Source organism: Urocitellus parryii, chromosome 3 (genome assembly GCF_045843805.1).
Source record: "Urocitellus parryii isolate mUroPar1 chromosome 3, mUroPar1.hap1, whole genome shotgun sequence".
NCBI lineage: Eukaryota > Metazoa > Chordata > Mammalia > Rodentia > Sciuridae > Urocitellus > Urocitellus parryii.
In genome coordinates, this window is record NC_135533.1 from 215,318,586 (window position 1) to 215,343,163 (window position 24,578).

Here is a 24,578-nt window from a genome sequence, read left to right on the forward strand (position 1 = left end):
TAATTGTAGTTTTGTGGATTGGTTTCTGTGTCCTCTATTCTGTACCATTGGTCCACCCGCCTGTTTTGGTACCAGTACCATGCTGTTTTTGTTACTATTGCTCTGTAGTATAGTTTGAAGTCTGGTATCGCTATCCCGCCTGATTCACACTTCCTGCTTAGCATTGTTTTTGCTATTCTGGGTCTTTTATTATTCCATATGAATTTCATGATTGTTTTATCTATTTCTACAAGAAATGCTGTTGGGATTTTGATTGGCATTGCATTGAACTTATAGAGAACTTTTGGTAATAGCGCCATTTTGATGATGTTAGTTCAGCCTATCCATGAACAGGGTATATTTTTCCATCTTCTAAGGTCTTCTTCTATATCTTTCTTTAGGGTTCTGTAGTTTTCATTGTATAAGTCTTTCACCTCTTTTGTTAGGTTGATTCCCAAGTATTTTATTTTTTGGGGGGATATTGTGAATGGAGTAGTTGTCCTCATTTCCGTTTCAGAGGATTTGTCGCTGATATACAGGAATGCCTTTGATTTATGCGTGTTGATCTTATATCCTGCCACATTGCTGAATTCATTTATTAGCTCTAATAGTTTCTTTGTAGACCCTTTTGGGTCTGCTAGGTAAAGAATCATGTCATCTGCAAATAGTGATAATTTAAGTTCTTCTTTTCCTATTTTTATGCCTTTAATTTCTTTTGTCTGTCTAATTGCTCTGGCCAGTGTTTCGAGGACTATGTTGAACAGAAGTGGTGAGAGAGGGCATCCCTGTCTTGTACCAGATCTTAGAGGGAATGCCTTCAATTTTTCTCCATTCAGCATGATGCTGGCCTGTGGCTTATCATAGATTGCTTTTACAATGTTGAGGTATGATCCTGTTATCCCTAATTTTTCTAGAGTTTTGAACATAAAGGGATGCTGTACTTTGTTGAATGCTTTTTCTGCATCTATCGAGATGATCATATGGTTCTTATATTTAAGTCTATTGATGTGGTGAATAACATTTATTGATTTCCGTATATTGAACCAGCCTTGCATCCCAGGGATGAATCCTACTTGATCATGGTGTATGATTTTTTTGATATGTTTTTGAATCCGATTCGCCAGGATTTTATTGAGGATTTTTGCGTCTAGGTTCATTAGAGATATTGGTCTGTAGTTTTCTTTCTTTGAAGTGTCTTTGTCTGGTTTAGGGATCAGGGTGATGTTGGCCTCATAGAATGAATTTGGAAGTTCTCCCTCTTTTTCTATTTCCTGAAATAGTTTGAAAAGTATTGGTGTTAGTTCCTCTTTAAAGGTTTTGTAAAACTCTGCTGTATACCCATCCGGTCCTGGGCTTTTCTTAGTTGGTAGTCTTTTGATGGTTTCTTCTATTTCCTCTATTGTTATTGGTCTGTTTAGGTTGTCTATATCCTCCTGGCTCAATCTGGGCAGATCATAGGACTCAAGGAATTTATCTATGCCTTCACTATCTTCTATTTTATTGGAGTATAAGGATTCAAAATAATTTCTGATTATCTTCTGTATTTCTGAAGTGTCTATTGTGATATTACCTTTTTCATCCCGTATGCTAGTAATTTGGGTTCTCTCTCTTCTCTTCGTTAGCATGGCTAAGGGTCTGTCAATTTTATTTATTTTTTCAAAGAACCAACTTTTAGTTTTGTCAATTTTTTCAATTGTTTCTTTTGTTTCGATTTCATTAATTTCAGCTCTGATTTTAATTATTTCTTGCCTTCTACTTCTTTTGCTGTTGTTTTGCTCTTCTTTTTCTAGGCTTTTGAGATGAAGTATGAGATCGTTTATTTGTTGGTTTTTTCTTTTTATTTATTTTTTTTTTGAGAGAGAATTTTTAATATTTATTTTTTAGTTCTCGGCAGACACAACATCTTTGTTGGTATGTGGTGCTGAGGATCGAACCCAGGCCGCACGCATGCCAGGCGAGCACGCTACCGCTTGAGCCACATCCCCAGCCCGGTTTTTTCTTTTTTAAGGAATGAACTCCAAGCAATGAATTTTCCTCTTAGAACTGCTTTCAATGTGTCCCATAGATTCCGATATGTTGTGTCTGTGTTTTCATTTAACTCCAAGAAGTTTTTAATTTCCTCCTTGATGTCTTCTAAAACCCATTGATCATTCAGTAACCTATTGTTCATTCTCCAAGTGATGCTTGATTTTTCCTTCCTTCTTTTATTATTGATTTTCAGTTTCATTCCATTATGATCAGATAAGATGCATGGTATTATCTCTACTCCTTTATATTGTCTAAGAGTTGCCCTGTGACATAGTATATGGTCTATTTTTGAGAAGGTTCCAAGTGCTGCTGAGAAAAAAGTGTAACTACTTGATGTTGGGTGGAATAGTCTATATATGTCAATTAAGTCTAGGTTATTAATTGTATTGTTGAGTTCTATAGTTTCCTTATTTAACTTTTGTTTGGAAGATCTGTCCAGTGGTGAGAGAGGTGTGTTGAAGTCTCCCATGATTATTATATGGTGGTCTATTAGACTCTTGAACTTGAGAAGAGTTGGCTTGATGAACATAGCTGCACCGTTATTTGGGGCATATATATTTATGATTGTTATGTCTTGTTGGTGTATGGTTCCCTTGAGCAGTATGACGTGTCCTTCTTTATCCCTTTTGATTAACTTTGGCTTGAAATCTATTTTATTAGATATGAGTATGGACACTCCTGCTTGTTTCCGCAGTCCATATGAATGGTATGATTTTTCCCAACCTTTCACTTTCAGTCTATGTATATCTTTTTCTATCAGATGCGTCTCCTTTAGGCAGCATATTGTTGGGTCTTGTTTTGTGATCCATTCTACTAGCCTGTGTTTCTTAATTGGTGAGTTTAAGCCATTAACATTTAGGGTTATTATTGAGATATGGTTTGTTCTTCCAGCCATATTTGTTTATTAATGTTACTAAACCTGATTTGTTTTCCTCTTTGATTACTTTCCCCCCTTTACTGTCCTACTTCCCACTGTTGGTTTTCCATGTTATTTTCCATTTCCTCTTCCTGTAATGTTTTGCCAAGGATTTTTTGAAGAGATGGTTTTCTAGCTGCGAATTCTTTTAACTTTTGTTTATCGTGGAAGGTTTTAATTTCATCTTCCATCCTGAATCTTAATTTCGCCGGATACACGATTCTTGGTTGGAACCCATTTTCTTTCAGTGTTTGAAATATGTTATTCCAGGTTCTTCTAGCTTTCAGAGTCTGTGTTGAGAGATCAGCTGTTATCCTGATTGGTTTACCCCTAAATGTAATCTGCTTCCTTTCTCTTGTAGCTTTTAAAATTCTCTCCTTATAATGTATGTTGGACATCTTCATTATAATGTGTCTAGGTGTGGATCTCTTATAATTTTGCACATTTGGCGTCCTGTAGGCTTCTAGGATTTGGGGTTCTGTCTCATTCTTCAAGTCTGGGAAGTTTTCTCGTATTATTTCACTGAATAGATTGTTTATTCCTTTAGTTTGGAGCTCTGTGCCTTCCTGTATCCCAATGACTCTTAAGTTTGGTCTTTTGATGTTATCCCATAATTCCTGGATGTTTTGCTCATGGTTTCTTAGCAGTCTTGCTGAGCTGTCTACATTCTTTTCAAGTTGAAATACTTTGTCTTCATTGTCTGATGTTCTATCTTCTAAGTGATCTATTCTGCTGGTAGTATTCTCAATTGAGTTTTTAAGTTGGTTTATTGCTTCCTGCATTTCTAGGATTTCTATTTGTTTGTTTTTTATTACCTCTATCTCCCTGTGAAATTGATCTTTTACTTCCTGGATTTGTTTATGTAGTTCCTTGTCAATGTGATCTTTCATTGTCTGATTTTGCTGTCGCATGTCTTCCTTGAGACACCAGATCATCTGTAGCATGTATATCCTGAACTCTCTCTCTGACATTCCCTCTGTTGCAGCTATTACCTCTTCTAAAGTTGAGTTGACCTGCATTGCTTGTGGTCCTTTCTTTCCTTGTCTTTTCATACTGTTCGTGTTTCTTTCTGCTTGGTGAAACTGTTGTGTTTTTGAAATTTTCCCCTAATTATTTATATTGCTCTTGTATAGTTGAAAAATCTCCCTTGCAGGGCGGATAGTGGCTGTGCTCCTCCTCTAATTGGGGTGATCTATCTACTGCGCAGGTGGGCCGCTAGGCCTGCTCTGCCGGTCGTTCGCAGGTCTGCCCACCCTGCGAGTGCGGGGACCCTTCTAGCTGAGTCAGGGCGCCAGGGGCTGCCTGAAGAGCGGGGCAGCTGTGTCTACGTGGCTAAGATCCGGGCGGGTGGTGTGGCTGTTCGCAGAGCGAGAGCAGGATCTCCCGGGAGAGCCGGGATGGCGGAGGCGTGTGCCGGTTTGGGCTGCCACTCCACTCCGGGCCACCGCCGCTTGCAGAAGCTGCTGGTGGCCTCGGGATTGGACCTCTGCGCCCTCGGGGGGGGGGGCACCTGTTGAGCCAGGCAGTTGTGGCCGCTTGGTTAATAGCCAGGTGGGTGTGGCGGCCGCTCACGGGCCTGCAAAAGCGGCTGCTGGTTGAAGAACTGGACTTCTGCACCCGCCACGGGGCTGCCTGTAGAGCCGGGTAGCTGTGGCCGCGTGGTTAAGAGCCGGGCGGGTGGGATGGCCGCTCGCAGAGCGAGACCTGGGCCTCCCGTGGGAGCCCGGATGGCGGAGGCCGACTGCCGGTTCGGGCGGGGCGGGCCAAGTCGCTCCGGGTGCCGGCCGCTTGCGAAAGGGGCTGCTGGCCGCAGGACTTGACTTCTGCACCCGCCGCGGGGCTGCCTGTAGAGCCGGGTAGCTGCGGCCGCGTGGTTAAGAACCTGGCGGATGGGGCGGCCTCCCGGGAGAGCCGCTTGTAGGAGCGGCTGATGGCTGCGGGACTAGACCTCTGTGCCCGCATGGCCGGCCAAGATCCACTTCTCTGGGACAAACTGTCACTTCGAATAAACCTACCAGTTCACGGCAGCTCTCCTCCTAAGGGAATTTTGCTAGAAGTTCCTCCGTAGGTAGGCTGCATCTGTTCCAATGGGTGTTTCTTATCCCGTTAAAGTGGAGACATTGGAATCGCTGCTTCCTCGCCGGCCGCCATGTTGGATCTAAGAAACTGAAGTGTCCTTCTTTATCCCTTTTGATTAGCTTTGGCTTGAAGTCTACTTTGTTTGATATGAGGATGGAAACCCCTGCTTGCTTCTGCAGTCCATGTGAGTTGTATGATTTTTTTCCCAATCTTTCACCTTCAGTTTGTGAATATCTTTTTCTATGAGAGAGTATCCTGGAGGCAGCATATTTTTGGGTCTTCTTTTTTAAAATATTATTTTTTAGTCATGGGTCGACACAATAACTTTATTTTATTTTTACGTGGTGCTGAGGATAGAACCCAGTGCCTCATGCTTGCTAGGCAAGCACTCTACCTCTGAGCCACAACCCCAACCCCAGCTCTTCTTTTTTAATCCAATCTGCCAGCCTATGTCTTTTTTTAAAATTTAAATTTAATATTATTTTTTAGTTATCAATGGACCTTTATTTTTTTTATTTATATTTGGTGCTGATAATCAAACCCAGTGCCTCACACATGCCAGGCAAGTGCTCCACCATTGAGACACAACCCCAGACCCCAGCTATGTCTTTTGATTGGTGAGTTTAGGTCATTAACATTCAGGGTTATTATTGAGACATGACTTGTATTCCCAGCCATTTTTGTTTATTTTTGGTATTTAACTTGACTTGGTTTCTCCTTTGATTAATTTTTTCTTTAGTTTAATACTTCCCTCTGCTGATTTTCATTGTTGTTTTTTATTTCCGCTTCATGGAATATTTTGCCAAGGATGTTCTGTAGTGCAAGCTTTCTAGTTGTAAGTTCTTTTAACTTTTATTTTTCATAGAAGGTTTTTATTTCATCATCAAATCTAGAGCTTAATTTTGCTGGATATAAGATTCTTGGTTGGCATCCATTTTCTTTCAGAGCTTGGTATATGTTGTTCCAGGGTCTCCTGGCTTTGAGGGTTTGGGTTGAAAAATCTGCTGAGATATGAAATGATCTTCCCCTATATGTGATCTGATTCCTCTCTCTTGTGGCCTTTAAGAGTCTATCCTTATTCTGTGTGCTAGGCATTTTCATCATAATGTGCCTTGGTGTGGATCTGTTGTAAGTTTGCACATTTGGTGTTCTATAAGCCTCTTGTACTTGATTTTCCAATTCGTTTTTCATGTTTTAAAAATTTTCTGATATTAATCATTGAAGAGATTGTGAATTCCTTTGGTTTGATACTCTGTGCCTTCCTCTCTCCCAGTAACTCTTAGATTTGGTCTTTTGATGTTATCCCATAATTCTTGGATGTTCTGATCATGGTTTCTTACCATCTTCACTGTGTGGTCAACTTTATTTTCCAGATTGTATAATTTGTCTTCATTATCTGACGTTCTGTCTTCCAAGTGATCTAGTCTGTTGGTGATGCTTTCTATTGAGTTTTTAAAATTTGGTCTATTGTTTTCTTCATTTCAAGGATTTCTGATTTTTTTTCAAAATATCTCTCTCTCTCTCTCTCTCTCTCTCTCTCTCTCTCTCTCTCAGTAATCTTTTGATACCTGTATTTGCTCCCTTATCTCTTTATTGGTATAGATATCTCCCTTATAAGATATCTCCCTTATCTCTTTATTGGTATCATCAATGGTTGCCTGTAGTTGCTATCTTATCTCTTTGTTGGAGTGATCAAATTTTGCCTGTTTTTGCTCATTTAGATCATTCTTTAATTCACAGATCATTTTAATTATGAACATTCTGACCTTCTTCCTTGGCATTTCATCAACTGCACTGTCCATGAGTTCTGTTATTGTAGTATCATGATTTGTATGGGGCACTTTCCTCCCTTGTTTTTTCATGTTGTCTATGTGTCTTCCTTTCTTGCAGTGTGGATCTGAGGTATTACAATTTCTACTCTATAATCTTATTGTATCTGTGCAGATTTATCTGTGTCTCACCTTGGTGTTGGGCTTCTAGACCCTGCTGGTGTCCCACGATGAATGCTATTGCAACTAAAGGTGGTGGCAGCAATAGGGGAGGTATTTGAGATAGCAGTGGAGGTGTCCCAAGATGGATGCAAGGTCTTTCAGAGATGGGGCTGAAAGGGTGGGCCTTACACTGGCTTTGGGATGCCTGCTTCAAGATACAGCTGCTTCTAAGCCCTGTCTGTTGTCCCAAGGTAAAGGCTACTGTGTGGGGAAGGTTAGGTGGCTGCAATGACCCAAGATGGAAGTGGGTTAGGCCTGGGCTCCCAGGTGGTGGTGGGGACCCAGCCTACCCTTGGCATAGGCTTCCATGCAAGTTGGAGGAGGCAGATCTGGGCCAGGGCCTGAGCTCCTCCAGGTGTCTGCTAGTTGGCAGAGGCAGTCCTGAGCTGGGCCGAGCTCCAGTGGTGTCTTCTAGTTGGTGGAGGTGGATCTGGGCTGGGGCCTGAGTTCTGGAAGGGGTTTGCTGGTGGCAGGATGAACCTGGGCCTACCCTGGGCCTGGGCTCCCATGCAGGAAGGCAGAGGCCGATCAGTAGCTGAAATTTCTAAAGCATTTTTTATTCTTTTCTTTCTTCTCCCTTAATAAATACTAAATCACAGAAAAATATACTAACAGCATCATTTAACACACTGTTCTGACATACCTTAGAACCTGATTATTGGCTCTTCAAACTGGTGGTGCTATTTAACTGACAAAACAAACAAACAAACAAACAAAAACCCTTGTATTTGCTCATGATACAACTGATTTGTTCTGCACTCAAATTAGTATCAAGGAAGTAGAGGTAAATCTAAAGCCCACCACCCTTGTAAGAATCATTAATACTACTCTACCTGAATGTATGAAAACACAAAAGACAAGCTTTTACATTGAACTCTCTAATATTCCCAGTGTGAGAGGATTTGGAATGGCTAAAAGAAGTTTTAAGACCTAACAGTGCACTTACACAGAAGTACTAGGTACTTCTGGTGAAATTGTAAGGATTGCCCCAGTACAAGCTTCTCTCAACTTGCTCATCAAATCGAAATCAGTTCCATCTATAAAAACAAATTTCAGGATGTTTCATAACAAAGTGTAACTCTCATAAATCAGGTTGTGACTCACCATATAAGTTCTAAAGCAAATAGAAAACAAAGTCAAATAAGAGGTAAGCTCATGGTTTAAAGCTTGTAAGAAAAGAAAATAACATAAAATGAGAACTGCATAGTGAATAGCTTGGATCCAACATGCAATGATACTGTCACTACTGTTTGATCAACATGACAACTGAATCAATTTCTATGCTGAGAAAATAAACATGCATTACTACCATTTTTCTAATAAATCCACACACATTTTATATAAATTCACACTCATAGTAAATACTGTTTTTACATTAAATTGTTGTCTTTTGACAACAATTTTTCATTGAATCACAAACAATAAATTAACTCACTGTTATATACTTTAAATTGCTGGAAAAAATATTTTAGATATTAACATAGTGAAATATAGTAATATACCAAAAATATGTCGATAAAAATTGGATGAATAGGGAGGGGAGGGGAAGGGGTGTGGGAGCAGGAAAGATGGCGAAATGAGATGAACATCATTAACCTATATACATGTATGACTGCACATATAGTGCGACGCTACATCATGTACAGCCAGAGAAATGAAAAGTTGTGCTGCAATTGTGTACAATGAATCAAAATGCATTATGCTATCATATATAACTAATTAAAATAAATGAAAAAATTTAAAAAAGAAAAAGAAAAAAATTGGATGAATGATGTTTAAAGTAATAATGTTTTATAACTAAGCAGTGCATACATGGGGGGTTAAGTCATAGCAATAGGCCACTGGGTGTGTCAAAAACTAATTGCTCAGTCTTACAACTGACACCACTGTTAGCACTGGGTGTCCTGGAAACTTCTCTTAAGAGGCTGCATTGGCCAAATGCATGTTCTTAGTCTTCTGGAGGACGGTGACCTTAGAAGGAGATGATCCCATATTACAATGGTAGTCCATTAGCTGTTCTGAGTATTTCATACCCATTGCTGGCTTCATAGTTTCAAGTTTTTTCAATAAAGCCACATTTTCTCTTTCAAACTTTTGTTGCTCCTTCTGGCTATTGAGGGCACTATGACATAACTTAGAAGGATGATCAATGGGGTTGTACTTTTGCTTTCTGATTTTTCAGCCTGCCTTGACAGTTCTTTCGAAAGTCTCTGATTTTCCTGATCAATCTGTCTCACCTCTTCTCTTGTGAAAGAGTAGTTTTTCCTAGGTACTACTGAGGGTTGATCAAAGTGAAGTTTTTGTGGTCCCTTTTTATTTAATTGCAGAAAAGCTTTTCAAAGATGATGCAGGTTCATGGTGACATGTAAGACATTGTGGTCTAGATCACAATTGAACACTGATGACTTTGGGACAACAGCAGGCCCATGTTTTTCTTTCACTTTCTTGGTTGCTTTCAAATACCTTGAATCATTTTTTAAAACCTCAACATCTTCGTCTACCTCTTGACTCACATTTTCTTGCCTTTTAACTTTGACTTTTTGGTCATTTGGTGTATTCAACTCAAAAGATGGAATAGGGCTGATATCTGGAGTTGATAAAGCAGTTATCAGAGACATCATCTGAACAGTCTGAACTTCAAGAGGAGGAAGGCAAAGACAGAGAAGAAGAGGGAGAGGAGCTAACCTTGAAATTCTTTTTACTCATGCTTGTATTTGGAGTTATTGGATGGTTTAGCTGACTTGGACCTCTTATGATGTTTGTGTCCATCATCACTGTTTTCCTGTCCATCTGTATAGTAATTCTCCTCACCTTACAGTTTTTGGAATTCTATTTGGAATGGGCAAGTGTGTTTTAGTTCCTTTTGCAGCATCACATAATGTTTTTTTGGATCCTGAAGAAAAGGTTTGCATAATACGATTCTCTACAAGATGTTCATCTGGAGAAATTTTTGCTTTTTTTTTTTTTCATTTTCCTTCTCAGTAAGATAATATTCTCTCTCTCTTTTTGAACTCCAAATTTCAGATTTCTCTTTTTTATATCCTTATTTATTCTCTCTTCAGGATTATCACTTTACTTGTCAAAAGTAATTTACTTTCATATTTCTTTACTTTTTCAAAGACACTGTCAAAGCAAGAATGGTCTATGTCACCTTCTGATGTATCTCTAAAGCAATCCATGATGGTAAAATATCTCCCAAGTGCTTATGGCTGCCTGTCTCTTGGGAGGGAAACTGAGCCCCAATGGCAGGGAAGGTGGCAGGCATGCTGCGGTGTGGAAAGACTGGTTTTTATTATTACTTTTTTTATTCTTTTTCAGTTTGATTGCAAGGAATGCTGTTTCTATGAATAAGATTTTGAAATTTATTGAGATTTTCTTCTGGAAAAAAGAAGTCAGATTTTGTAAAGTTTCCATAGATTTTTTGGGATGAAATGTACTCTGAAGGATATAAAATGTGTTCTTTTTATCCCATGTTTAATCTCATCATTTATTAAATAAAATAATATTGGTTAAATCTTCCCATATATATTTCTTTGCTATGTATTTACTTTCTTAAACTTCGAGTATACTGGGGTACAGTCTCTATATTTGTACTACTTATGTATCAATGATATAAAAGCTCTGAATTAGAGATAAATATATGAATATTATGACCTTTTATCATCTCAACATGTGTCTGAAATTTTCTTCACACACTTTTCAAGGAAATGTAAAATACAGGCAAAAACATGGTGATTGTCTCCATGACTATGACTTCTCACAAAGCGTATACCACCTGTGATACAGTCAATGGCATCTGGACTTATAACATGTTGGTCCATCGGAGGCCCCTGTAGGATTGTTTGGAGTGTGAATAAGGAAAGCACACTACACACAGCGGGCCCTTCTCCTGGAGAATGACTATAGTGAGTGACTTGAGAAGAGTCCTTGGATTGGATTCTGTAAATGAAAACCCCTTGTCTTAGGTGAGTGTTATGTTTCTTACTGGACACAGGTTAAAGAGAATGTATCTGTAAGTGTTATTGGTAGTCTTATTGCTCCAAGGAGGAGAGAACAGTCTTGAGAGGGATGCTTCTCCTAGAAATCAGAGAGGAGAAATAGAAAAGGAGAACATTGGTCCAGGCACATTGTCTGTAGGTCCATCCAGCCCTGTATTCTTCTGGAACACAGCACGTGGTTTTCTTCAATGCCCTAGCCACTTTATACCAAGCCCAGAGTCCCTGATCCTCATGTATACATTGGGAGAATAATAACAATGTTTTCCTTTTACATAGAAAATAAACAAGGCAGAGAAGTTCAGTGATGTGTTCCAAGTCCTATAAACCAGTCCAGATCTTTTTACTCTAGTCAAGAAGCTCTATGCATGAAATCAACTGTAATGTTGCCTTCTCTCAAAAATATCAGTGGCTCTATATTTCTTAAGGAAAATATGCAAGTTCAGGGCTCAGGAGCATCCAGATTTAAATCTCAGAGTCTTCAATCTTCTTGCCTTTACTTAATTCCCACCATTGCCCAAACTGTGCATTGTGTCCAGTTGAATTCTTCATCTGCCCCCTGCCTTTGCTCACACCTCCCCTGACTCCTCCCTTCTTTCCCTGTCTACAACATTCATTCACCCTCTGATTTCACAAAAATCCTACTGGGAGATGTCACATTGGAGTTGAGCCTCTGTGTACAAGGCCTTCAGTCCTCATGGACACATTGAGAACTGGCATTCCATGATTTTCGTTTTCCTTCTCAGTAAGATAATATTTTCATGTGTGTTCTCTTGAGCGTTCTTCCATGAGGGACCAGATTCAAGTCTCTGTAGCTCTCCTACAAAATATGAGAAGTTCTGTGGGAAGCATTCCAAGGTCTCTCCAGAGGGATTCTCTGGGGCACATGATTCTATGTCATAGGAGGTTAAAAATCAGTGCACTCAATCACTAAATTGCATTTACAAGCAGGTGTATTTTAATAAGTGGTGAGAGTGATGATAAAGTAGCATGTAAACGCCACAGTCAATGTCAATAGGTAAGATAGTGCGGCTTCTTCTTGTGTGACTGTTAGTGGTTTTTTTCATTGAGTGTTCTCAATAAAAGCTGGTGATGCTGTTGAAGACATGCCTCAGTGCTCAGGGACAAGTAGGCATGACTGAAATATTTGAATCAGATGTTTTAGTTTGATGTTTTGTCAGTTTCCTTTTTATTTTGTTCAGAAAAAGTGCATCTCATAATTACAATCATGAAGAATTTGGATATAATAATGAGCAAATAAAAAGAGGGAGCAGCATTTGTGGTCAATTGTGACCATATCATAGTTTTGTTTTGTTCTTTAAGTATAGGTTTTGTTTGTAATTGACACATGGTAATTGCACATATTCATGATATATTCTGTGGCATTCCAATGTATGCACACAATCTTAATGATCAGATAAATGTAATTGTCATTTCTATAACCTCAGATGTTTATCATTTCTTTGTGTGGAACATTTAAAATACTCTTCAACAAGTTTTTGAATTGTGCAGTTAGCTGTTGTCAACTATAGTTATCATACTGGGTTTTTAAACATAATTTTATTCAAAACATGCTTTTAATCAGCATCATAAATGTTTCCTATTTTAAAATAATACTCCAAATTTTGTAAATTTTAAAACCTATCCAGTTTCTAACACGTGGAACTCAGTACACATTTCATTTATTTATTATTATAGCCATTTGAAATGAGTTTTGATTATTTTGTCCTACAAAGTATATTTTTTAATTTTAAGAAAGTTTTTGCTATTGAAAAAACATATAATTATCATGGCTTATATAGGCTTTGGGTAATATGTCTATGGTCCAACTCAGGAATGAAGCAATTTGCCTTCTGCTGTTGCTCATGCCCTACAGATCTGCACTGAAGACACCATATACCTTCAGCTCGCTGGGATTCTCTGTCCTGCTGGCTTCCTCATCTCCCTGCTGACTATCCCCTGGTTTTCAGAACATCACAGAAGACACAGTGGGCTCCATCTAGTCCCATTGCCATCAGGGACCTCTGACTTGAGCAAGTGTGTCCTGCCCTGTGCCTTTTTCTAGTCCCATTGCCATCAGGGACCTCTGACTTGAGCAAGTGTGTCCTGCCCTGTGCCTTTTTCCTCCCACTTACCAGCCTTTCCACCCACAGCATCCAGTGACTGTGGTTGTCCTCTCCAGATCCCTGTCCACATGTAATCTTTCTCTTATTTAAATTGTCTAAAGCCCTTGTTATTACTTGCGGTTTGTTTTCCAATTGTGCTCTGTTCTGGCTTCCCTTCACTTTTAGACACTATTTTTTAGAGTTTAATTTTCCTAATATATTCCATTTATTTCTTTAAAGTTATTATTTTAACATGTGTAATGAGCTTGGGATTGTTGGGGGCATTGTGTAGATACTAAAATGCAAACAAAATCTTTGCCTCAGGGATTATACTGTAAGGGACCGGCGAAACGTCGGAGGAAGAGACCACAAGAGACTGTCTTATGCAACAGCAGAAGGGTGGGTTTATTTGGAGACCAGCATGCTAGGGCTCTCTCTATAGCAAAGAGAGATAGAGCCCTGAGAACAGCTTGAGCAGAGCTTATATACTTTTCTTGGAGAGGGCAGGGAGGGAAGTTCATTGATGGGTCAGGGCGAGTGGGCAGTTTGCCTGCAACGGAGTGAGGGAGTGCATCCTGCAGTTTGGCAGTTGGGGACAGCACATTCTGGGAACAAGATTAGCAAACAGTTCACAGTTGGGGACAACACATCCTGGGAACAAGATTTCAACAGTGTTTTGTAAAGCATATAGAAAAACAGAGTGACAAGTACCTATTTTATTAACCTTTCAATACGGTTGTGGGAATGATATTTGTATAAATGTGTATATAATGTCAATTGATAAAAATGGAAAAATACATGGCAATATGTGAGGGTTGTAGAACTAGAGAGTTTGGGGGCATAATGGGGTACCATTTTATGTAGCTTAGTGGTGAGGATCACAGTTATTTTAGGTAGTGTGCTTAGGTTTCTATTGAGATTTGGTCTATACTGAATTCCTTATATTGCAGAGTTTAGAAAATGGTAGGTCCATCAGAGCTTGTTGAATAATTAATGAGTCCATGAGGTGCTTGATGAGACTGGGGAAGGAAAGAGAGAGAAAGAGTGGGAAAGAGTGGAAAGTTTGAAATTGTAGCCCCAGAATGATCAAAAAGTGGGCTTGTCCTTAAATCATCATGGTCACAAGGTTGAGTCTTGGATCTTTGGGGCTAAAAATTTCACATCCCAGTAAATCCCAATAGATTTGGCCAGACATTAATAAGAAGTTAATAAGCTCAAAACCAATTTTCATAGTCTAGAGGTGTTACCTGAAACAGGTACATTTAAAATACAACTCTCCGTGAGCATTCTTGTGGAATATTGTCAAACCATCAATATCACATAAAGTTCTATTTGTCTTGAATCCAATTAATATTTAAGTAGATTTACATAAAATTCACTATTACTGAATTACTGTAAAAAATTTGGATTAGCTTTTTCCTATTTGTCTACTTTATCACATTTTATTTTCTGTAGTTTTCATTGTTATATTTACAACAATTGAATAAAGAGAAGGATATCTGTGGTAATATGGGATTAGAACTTGTATTAGAAAATATCTATATACTTTAAGGGTATGTTTACCTTAAAACTACATAGCATAAAGTTGTACTAGAAACTTGATAGCATTTTGGACTTTTAAGACCAGATTTTTAAGAATTGTTCACTTTTACTTTATATTTGACAGATTGACTAATATTGTTAATCTTAGTATTTTGCCATTCTCCAAGTGTTCCAACGTAAGTTTTTTGGAACATGGGTTCCTCTTTTTATCCTCTGCCAGAATTTCCATGCCGAATGCAGGCTGCTACTCCTAGCCTCTGGACTGTGACTTTATTCTTTGATCATGTCTACAGAAACAATATAGGGCTTTTGTACTGCAATGAAAACACAAAATCAAAGCTCTGTGGTTGAATTCATCCTCTTGGGCTTCTCTGATTCTCCTAAACTCCAAGAACAGATCTTTGGTGTTTTCTTGGTAATTTATCTGGTGACTCTGATGGGAAATGCCATCATCATAGCTGCCATCTTGCTGGACCAGACCCTCCACATCCCCATGTACCTGTTCCTGCAGAATTTATCCGTGGTGGAAGTGAGTTTCAGTGCAGCCATCATGCCTGAAATGCTGGTGGTCTTGACCACCGAGAGAACTACAATTTCTTTTGTGGGTTGTTTTGCACAGATGTATTTCATTCTTCTTTTTGGGGGGACTGAGTGTTTTCTCCTGGGGGCAATGGCTTATGACTGATTTGCTGCCATCTGCCATCCTCTGACCTACCCCATGATTATGAACAAGAGGGTGTTTTTGAAATTAGTCATGTTCTCATGGGTCTCAGGGATCATGGTGGCTACTCTGCAGACCTCATGGGTATTTAGTTTTCCTTTTTGTGGACCCAATGTAATTAATCATATATCTTGTGAAACCCCAGCAGTGCTGGAACTGGTATGTGCAGATACCTTCTTGTTTGAAATCTATGCCTTCACAGGCACCATTTTGATTGTTTTGGTTTCTTTCTTGTTGATACTCTTGTCTTACCTTCGAATTCTCTTTGCCATCCTGAAGATGCCATCAACAACTGGGAGGCAGAAGGCCTTTTCCACCTGTGCCTCTCATGTCACATCAGTCACCCTCTTCTATGGCACAGCCAGTATGACTTACTTACAGCCCAAATCTAGCTACTCACCAGTAACCAAGAAACTGAGGTCATTGGCTTACACATTGCTCACACCCCTGCTGAATCCCCTTATCTACAGCCTGCAAAACCATGAGATGAAAAGGGCTTTGGTAAATTATGGAGGAGAGCGGTGGTTTTACACACAGTCTGACTTGTTAAGAAGCTATATATTTGCTTATTACTCAACAGAACTCTGTTTGAATTTAATAAATGATGAAAACATATTCCATTTCTTGATATTAATGAGTTTGCATTGTTGTATTCCTTGAGTTTGAAATGTATCAGGAGATTCTTCTCTTTTAATACTGTGGTGTTATCATCTGTTTTGAAGAGATACTAAGTTCCTTAGCACATGATACAATAGTCTAGGCATGCATTTCCCTATTATGGGCATCCAGGTAATTATCAGACTATTGTGATTAAGATTATGTTTCATTAAATATCTACTGCAATAGGTTTCTATGTATTGATGCTTTTATTTTGATATGATCATTTCCTCAAAGGTCATTCTGATAGAATGAATGATATTTACACATAAACATGTATGTGTGTGTATGTGTGTGTGTGTGTGTGTGTGTGTGTGTGTGTGCTGGTTGAGATCCAACTGGAAGCCTTGCATATGCTAAGCATGTGTACAACCACTGTGCTCTACACCCTTCCCTTGTTTATATATTTTAATTGTTATTTTAGAGTTACTTCTTTAAATGCTTTTAACTAATTCTGACTAACCTGAAAGCTCACTGAAATTCACTAACAGCTGTAACCTCAAGAGACCAACAAATAGTGAGTGTGATTTTTTTTTTTCTGGAGAGAAAAATCTTTTCAACGAGTCAGTAAGAAAATGAATTATTGTTTTCAGGATGAAATGAGTTCTACTTCATGGGCTCATACTGGGATCATCCAAAACTGTATTTCTCTTGGTATTTATATATTTATGCAACAATGCATATATTTTCTGGACCTCTCACGTGGCAATATTAAGTATTGTTTTCACTTGGGGCCACTTCATTAGAGACTTTTTTCGTATCTTCCTTTGTAGGTCAAAATGCCCTCAAATTGTTTATAAACAATTTGTTTTTGTTTTGTTTTTTAGTTGTGATAGACCTTTATTTTATTGATTTATATGCGGTGCTGAGAACCGAACCCAGTGCCTCACACATGTCAGGATACTGTTGGGTCACAGCCCCAGCTCCAGCTAGTGGTTTTTTATTGTTTATTTTGGGAAAATAATATGATTCATGAGTTATGCCTATTTTCTAGAATCCTCGCATTTCCTGACTTACAGTGTGAACTTTTCAGAGTGAATAATCTCACAGGTGCAAAATCTGGAACATTTCATACTTTGTAGTAATGTTCTCTCTCTCTCTTTCTATATATATATATATATAGATAGATAGATAGATAGATAGATATCTAGATATAAAAAGCAGGCATTGAACCCAGGGGCACTTAATCACTGAGCACCAGCCCCAGAACCAGCCCTGCTTTATATTTTATTTATAGACAGGCATTGCTGAGTTGCTCAGAGGCTTTCTAATTTGCTGAGGCTGGCTTTGAAATTGTGCTCCTCCCGTCTCAGCCTCCCAAGCCACTAGGATTACAGGCATATGTCATTGCACCTTGCTAGTACTTTTTATTTTGTTTGTAGTTTATTGTGCATCACAGCAGTGAAGGAAAAGAAAACATAACTTGAGCATAACAATCATATCAAATGGGGAAAGTAGTGAGGATATATTCCAATTAAGTTTCAACATATTGATTTAGTATTGACTATTCAATGTTATTCAAATTATCATGGCTACTAAAGTATAATTTGAATAAAATTGGTAGTGTGATATTAATTAAGATTAGGCATATAGATTCTGCTACATGTAGGGTTTCTTATAATTTGCACTTGTTATTTGGGGATAAGCTATTCATCTTCTACTCATGAAATATCTATACTGTTCTTTTGGTTTATGATAGTTAACCTAGACTAAATTATTATTTTCCCCTCATTCCTTTTTTATTTATTCAGCAAATACTTATTGAGTAGCAGTGGTAGGATAAATACTGTTTCAAGTACTGAGGATACAATGGAGCTCATTTCTCTACAGAATTGGATCACCTGAGGTTTGATCCAACATTCCAAGACAGCTGGTGTGAAAAGTCAGAATGAAGTAGAGAAAAAGGGGGTAAATAAGAAAATGTCTTTTGAGGGATATTAAAAAGTATAGAGGCAAAGCCGCAATGAAAGAACAGAATATAAAAGAGAGGGAAAAACAAGGAGAGGGTATCAGGGAGGGAAAGGATTTTGTCTATCATTCTGTTTCATTATGCATTTTTCCTATTTCCTTAGAACAGACTGTGTCTAAGTTGCAGCTCACGCAGGGAGCAGCAGTACCTGGCAAGACCCCCACTCTGTGTGCATGGAGCCCGGGCATGAGTCCTGGAGGTAGGGATGCGAGAGACAGCCCTGGTACTCATCTGTCCATTTTAAGATGAGGCTTAGGGAGACAGAAAAGGACACAGGAAGGTCCTTGTGTCTCTTCACCTATCCTCACCCCAGCCCCTAGGGAGACCCATTCTCCACTCAGCCTGATCAACTTTCTAGGACTGGAGGAGTGATGGACAGGAAAAGAAACAGAAAGAAAACAGAAAACAGAAAGAGCCAAACAAGCAGAGAATATGGGGAGGATGTGTTATTTGCTTGAGTATCACAGAAGTACATTCTCTTCAACCCTATTTCTCTCTTGATCTTTTTCTCCCACTTTCTATGTCATCTTCACTGTGGGATGGCACAGCAGGAAGGCCCTAGCAAAATAAGGACTCCTTGATCTTGAACTTTCATCCTCCAGAAACGTAACAAGTATCTGTTCTTTATGAATTACCCATGTCAGGGATTCTGTTATAGAAGCACAAAATGGACTAAGACACCAAGAAAGAAGTGACTCTCTTCTTAAGGCAAATTAAACTTTCCTCTTTTGTTGGGAATTGCATACCTGCTGTCATCTGTTAAATTTGAATGACCAGGCCAGTCCCCTTCTCCATCTCTTGGGGATCATTCTTCAAGCCTTTCCTATACTTAAGAATGCCTCTCCTAGGGAGTGTGACATTCAAGTGGCTTCTCTCAGGAAAAAAGAACAAATGGATAGGTAGAAATGATAACTAGGAAGGTTGTTTTCATTCTTGCATGGTTCGTTAAAAAAAAAAAAAAAAGCCCCTCCTCATCCTATTGATCCTCTCAGCAAGGCTCCATCTGCATTAGTTAGAATAAGCTGGGTTATGCTGCTATGACAAACAGCCCCAAATTGAGCACAGAAATGCCCCAAATCTTTCTTCATTTGGGCAAGGTCTTCTACAGACTAAAGTGACTCCTTAGAGCAACTGTCCTTGATGCAGGGACCCAGAAATGCAAGCTACTCTAATCTAACGTGCCCACCTTCTTCTCAAAGCCAGGCTTCTTCTTCCTCTTGCCACAGCAGGAGAAGCAGTAACAACTTCTAAATCCAAGGGGCTAAGAAATGTTTTTCCTGTGTGCCAGGAGCAAGAAAAGAACAGAAAATAGATTATAGAGTTTTACCAACAGCCTTAAATACACATCCATTGTCTGCTGCCCTTGCTTTCTACTTCTACCTTAACTTTGCTTTGGATTCCACCACTTGCTCTTCAGAGTGTGCTCACTCTCCCAGTGACTGATGGTGAACCTGGGAAACCTGGCTTTTCTTCTGGGATCACAGGAACTCAGTCACCTATAGTATCCTCTTCCTGGACTGTGCTTTAATGTTTTATTTTGGGCTTTTTTTTTCTTTTCCTTTTCTTTCTTTTTTTCCTTTCTTTTTGTAAAATTTATTTAAAAATTTTAATGGCCAGGCATGGTGGTACACACCTGTAATCCCAGCAACTAAGGAGGCTGAGGCAGGAGGATCACAAGTTAGAAGCAAGATTGAACACATTTTGGTGTGGATGTGCTGGGATTTTCTTTTCTTATCATGGTAAACATACCTAACATAGAATTTACCACTTACACTATTTATAAGTGTCTGGTTCTGCAGCATAAAGTACCTTCCCCTTGTTAAGTAACCATCACCACCATCCACTTCCAGAACTTTTCATCACCTCAAAGAGAAACTCTGTGCCTATTCATCACCTCCTCCTCCTTCCCTCTACCCACACTGCTCTACTTCCTGTCTTTGTATGACTATACTAGGGATCTCAGATAAATGGATAAATCATACAAGCTATCCTTTGGGGTTTGGTTTATTTCATTAGCATAATAGTATTTTCAAGTTTTGTACATATCGGAGCATAAGTCAGAATTCATTTCTTTTAAAGCTGGATTATAATCCATTCTATATAGATGAATAAATAATATTCCACTCTATGTCATATTTTGTTATCCATTCATCTGCCAATAACATTGCAGTTGCTTCTACGTTTTGGCTACTATAAATAATGTTGCTGTGAACCTTGATATGCAAATACCTATTCAAGTCATTGCTTTTAATGCTTTCAGATCTATCTGCAGGAGTGGAATTGCTGGATCATATGGGAATACCTGCTTAATTCTTTGAGGAATTGCCATAATGTTTTCCATGGTAGCTGTACCATTTAATATTCCCATCTACTATGCATGGAGGGATCCAATTTCTCCACACACTTGATAGCACTTTTTGTTTGGTGGTGCTGGTGTTGGTTGGTTGGTTGTTTGATAATAGCCATCCGAGTGGGTGTGAAGTGGTAGCTCATTGTAGTTTTGACCTAAGTATTGGGTTTCTTTTTTAGTTGCAGGATCACTTTTTTAAAAAGAACAAAATTATGGCATTTGCCAGTAAATGGATGGTAATGGAGAATATCATGCTAAGTGAAAAAATCCAAACTCAGAAATTCAAAGATCAAATGATTTCTGTCAAATGCAGAAGGTGGAGTAAAAATAAAGGAAAGGGGAGGGAAGGATAGGATAACATAAAGAACCAATCAAATATAAATGAATATATGGTAATGTTTTCAATGTGTTTATTGCAAACATGTTCTCAATTTTGTTGTTTGCCTTTTAATTTTGTGTAAAATTTTGAATGCAAAATGTTTTATGTGATCAAATCTATTATTTTATTGGCATCATCTAAGTTTACTTCTGTTTCCCTCTCCTTCAAGCTGACAAGTATTAGGTATATTGTTTCTTTTTTCTTTCAATTCTTTAATCTATCTGAAATTAATATTGGGTAAGATGAGAGAACAGTCTAATCCATGTGTGTTCCCCATGGTTACAATCAATGTTTCCAGCATCACTTATCAAGTAGATTTCATTTCCCGGATTCATGACCAATACCTAAAAAAGACACTGAGTTCTTCATATATACTTAGAGTGGACCCTGTGAGGTACCTCTCAGATTCCCTTCCAGAATGAAGAACTTACCCGCCCAGCTGCTGGAGTGTGGGTGGGAGATAGCCTCAAATCTGGGTCCTGCCTCCCCTTCTTCCAGGGACAGATTGTATCCAAGGAGTGGTCACTACAGGCATACAGGCCCAGCCACTGTACCCCAAAGCAGGACAATTTTAAAGGGCCACGTGACCTTTGGGTTTGCTGAGCTTTTGTTGGGCCCCTACCTCAGGTCACTCCCCTCTGCTCAGTCTTGCATCTTCTCCTCCCCTTCCCTTCCTTCCAGGGGTGTTTATACCCAAATCATTCCCTGTAAACATCCTGCATGTTGATCTCTAGAGTCTGTGTGTGGACATTTTGTTTCATTAATCTATTGATTTTAGCACCATGTATTTTGAATTTTTTAAATAGTTTTCAAATACAAAAAGCTTTTTGAATTCTTGGTTGTTATCATCTGAATCCATAGAATTATGTTATGTAGTAAACAAAACCCCATACAAGGACTGGTGTCATACGTAAGTGGTAAAGCGCTTGCCTAGCACATGTGAGGCAGCAATGGGTTGGATCCCCAGTACCACATTAAACCACCCCCCCACACACACATACAAACCATAACACAAAAATATTTACTTATGAACTCAAACATCTTCTTTCATTTAAAACTGGCATCTTGAGCCAAGCATGGTGGCATAGGCCTGTAATCCCAGCTACTCAGTGGCTCAGACAGGAAGACCACAAATTGGAGGCCAGCCAGAATAGTATAGTGAAACCCCATCTCAAAAAAACAAAGCAAGGGGCTGGAGCTGTAGTTCAGTGGCAGAGCACTGCCTAGTATGAGTGAGGCACTGGATTTGATCATCAACACCTTATTAAAAAAATAAAATAAAGGTATTGTGTCCATCTACAATTTAAAAATATAAATTTTTTTTGAAAGCAAAAATACAATAAGCCAATCCCAGAAAACCAAAGGCTGAATGTTCCCTCTGATATATAGATTCTAACACACAATAAGAGGGGTAAGGGAGGGAAGAATAGAAGTTCATTGCACTTTGTGCTAATACACAAAGGATAATGAAGGGAAGAGAGGGAGAATGGAAAAAGGAAAGACTGTGGAATGAATTGGACATGACTTTCCAATGTTCATATATAAACACACCACCAGTGAAACTACACATCATGTACAACTACCAGAATGGGGACTTACACTCCATGTATGTATAATATGTCAAAATACACTCTACTGTAGTGTAAACCTAAAAAAACCCAAATTATTAATAACAAAGAAACAAAGCAAAACAATAACACACTAGCATCTTCCTTTCCCACCAATCTCAGCTGCAACATAAAATATTTTTGCAAGGACAATATATTACAAAGTGAAATTCTTGCAAGAGGCAGTATTTCATAATGTCAATAGAACTGATACTAGAATTGCACTTAAATTCTTAAAAACCAATAACTAAATAGAATCTAGTCTAAAACAGCTAAAGGTAGTAAAGGGGAAAATCAACAAGATTGACAAACTAGTAGGCTCTTCTAAAGAAAACTATGGGATCCCTGGTAAATTCTACCAAAACTTTAAATAGACACTACTCCTTCTCAAACTCTATCATGAAGTAGAAGAGGAAGGAACAATTCCCAACTTACTTTACAGGACCAATATTACCCTGATACCAAAGCCAAAGAAAGACATCACAGGGGAAAACTAAGACTAATACCCTTTATGAGTATTAAATACAGAAATCTTTTTTAAAAAAACCTAACAACTGGGACTGCGATTGTGGCTCAACGGTACAGTACTTGCCTAGCATGTGCGAGGCCCTTAGATTCGATCCTCAGCATCACAAAAAAATAAATTAATGAAATAAAGGTATTGTGTTCAACTACAACTAAAAAATAAATATTTAAAAAAACTTAACAACCTAAATTCAGCAGCATATTAAAAATATTATGTATCATTGCCACTGGGATTTATCCAAGAAATGCAAAAATGATTCAACATTTAAAAGTAGAGTATAGCTGGGCATGGTGGCACGTGTCTATAATTCCAGCAACTCTGGAGGCTGAGACAGGAAGACCATAATTTTGAGGCCAGGCTCAGCAACTTAGTCAGGTCCTCAACAACTTAGTGAGACCCTGAGACTCAATAAAAAATAAATAGGACTGGGGACAAATCTCAGTGATAAATCATCCCCTGGTTAAATCCCTAGTACATCCCCCCAAAAAAAATGTTTTATAGGTGATAGTCTGAGACATCATTAGTAAACTGGAAACTGGGGAGATGGCCAAGACTGACTACAACATCATGCAGGATCACCTTGGTGGTGCTCTTGCAATGAATGCAAGATACATGTCAGACTGTGTCTCATCAGATCATTGTTAAGAATCGACACTATTGGTAATCACACTTGTGATTGGGAAAAAACTACTCCAGACCTTAAAAAGCAGGCTGGGGTGAAAGAGTTTGAAAACAGAAATGATAGTTGCCACACAAAGGAATTGAAGTTTGCTAGTAGTTTACACTGAAATTTGGAATACCATTTTCCTAAGCTAAACATGGTTTCCTGCAGCTAACTACTATGTGTTGAAAGGTTTTATATTATAATGCCCATTCTTATCACATACTATGTAGTTAGTTTATAGAGTAATTTCCCCCCAGTTTCTTGAACATAGTGTATATCTTTGTGTCCTGGACCTGGTCAGTCAAGCTATTAATTATTGAACACTAAAACTTGGAGAAAATGTCAATTTGTAGTACACCACATTAATAGTGGAAGAAAAATATCATACATGATCATTTGGTGCAGAAAAAGCATTTGACAAAATCTAATGCCTTTCCATAATTAAAAAAGACACACACAGAGATAAAAGGTAATTTCCTCAACCTTATGAAGGGCATTAATGAAAAATCTTATATTTATTAAAAGTTTTAGCCACAGAAATTAGGCAAGAAAAATATTTAATATCCAGGTGAGAAAGAAAGAAGAAATCACTTGCAGGTGGAAAGATCTTGCATATAGAAAACCCTAAGATAGTCATGGCAGTTAACTCCTGTAACTTGGGAGGCTATGGGGGAGGCTGAGACAGGGGACCACAAGTTGGAGGGCAGCCTGGCCAATTTAGTGAGAGCACGTCTGAAAATAAAAAAGGGCTGGGGATGTAACTCAGTGGTGGAGCGCTGGCCTACTATGCATAAAGCCCTGGGTTTGATTTGATCCTCAGTACCACACACAATCTCTCTCTCTCTCTCTCTCTCTCTCTCTCTCTCTCTCTCTCTCTCTCTCACACACACACACACACACACACACACAATTAGAACTACTAATAAATAAGTTCCATTTCTATTTTGTGGAGTAGTTTGAGGTGCACTTGGTATTACCCAGGCTGGTCAGTTTTCTCTCCTCTCATCTCCAGCCCTTGCCAGGAAGCCAGCCAGGTCAGTCACTGTGATTATTACTGTTGCCATATTTTA

At 38.7% G+C, this 24,578-nt stretch overlaps 2 pseudogenes; one reads left to right on the forward strand and one right to left on the reverse strand.

The window, feature by feature from the left end:
• Positions 1-9,630: 9,630 nt before the first annotated feature.
• Positions 9,631-10,172, reverse strand: LOC144253936 (cilia- and flagella-associated protein 97 pseudogene; annotated as a pseudogene).
• A 4,782-nt stretch (positions 10,173-14,954) lies between these two features.
• Positions 14,955-15,898, forward strand: LOC144253940 (olfactory receptor 10A3-like; annotated as a pseudogene).
• Positions 15,899-24,578: the final 8,680 nt, after the last annotated feature.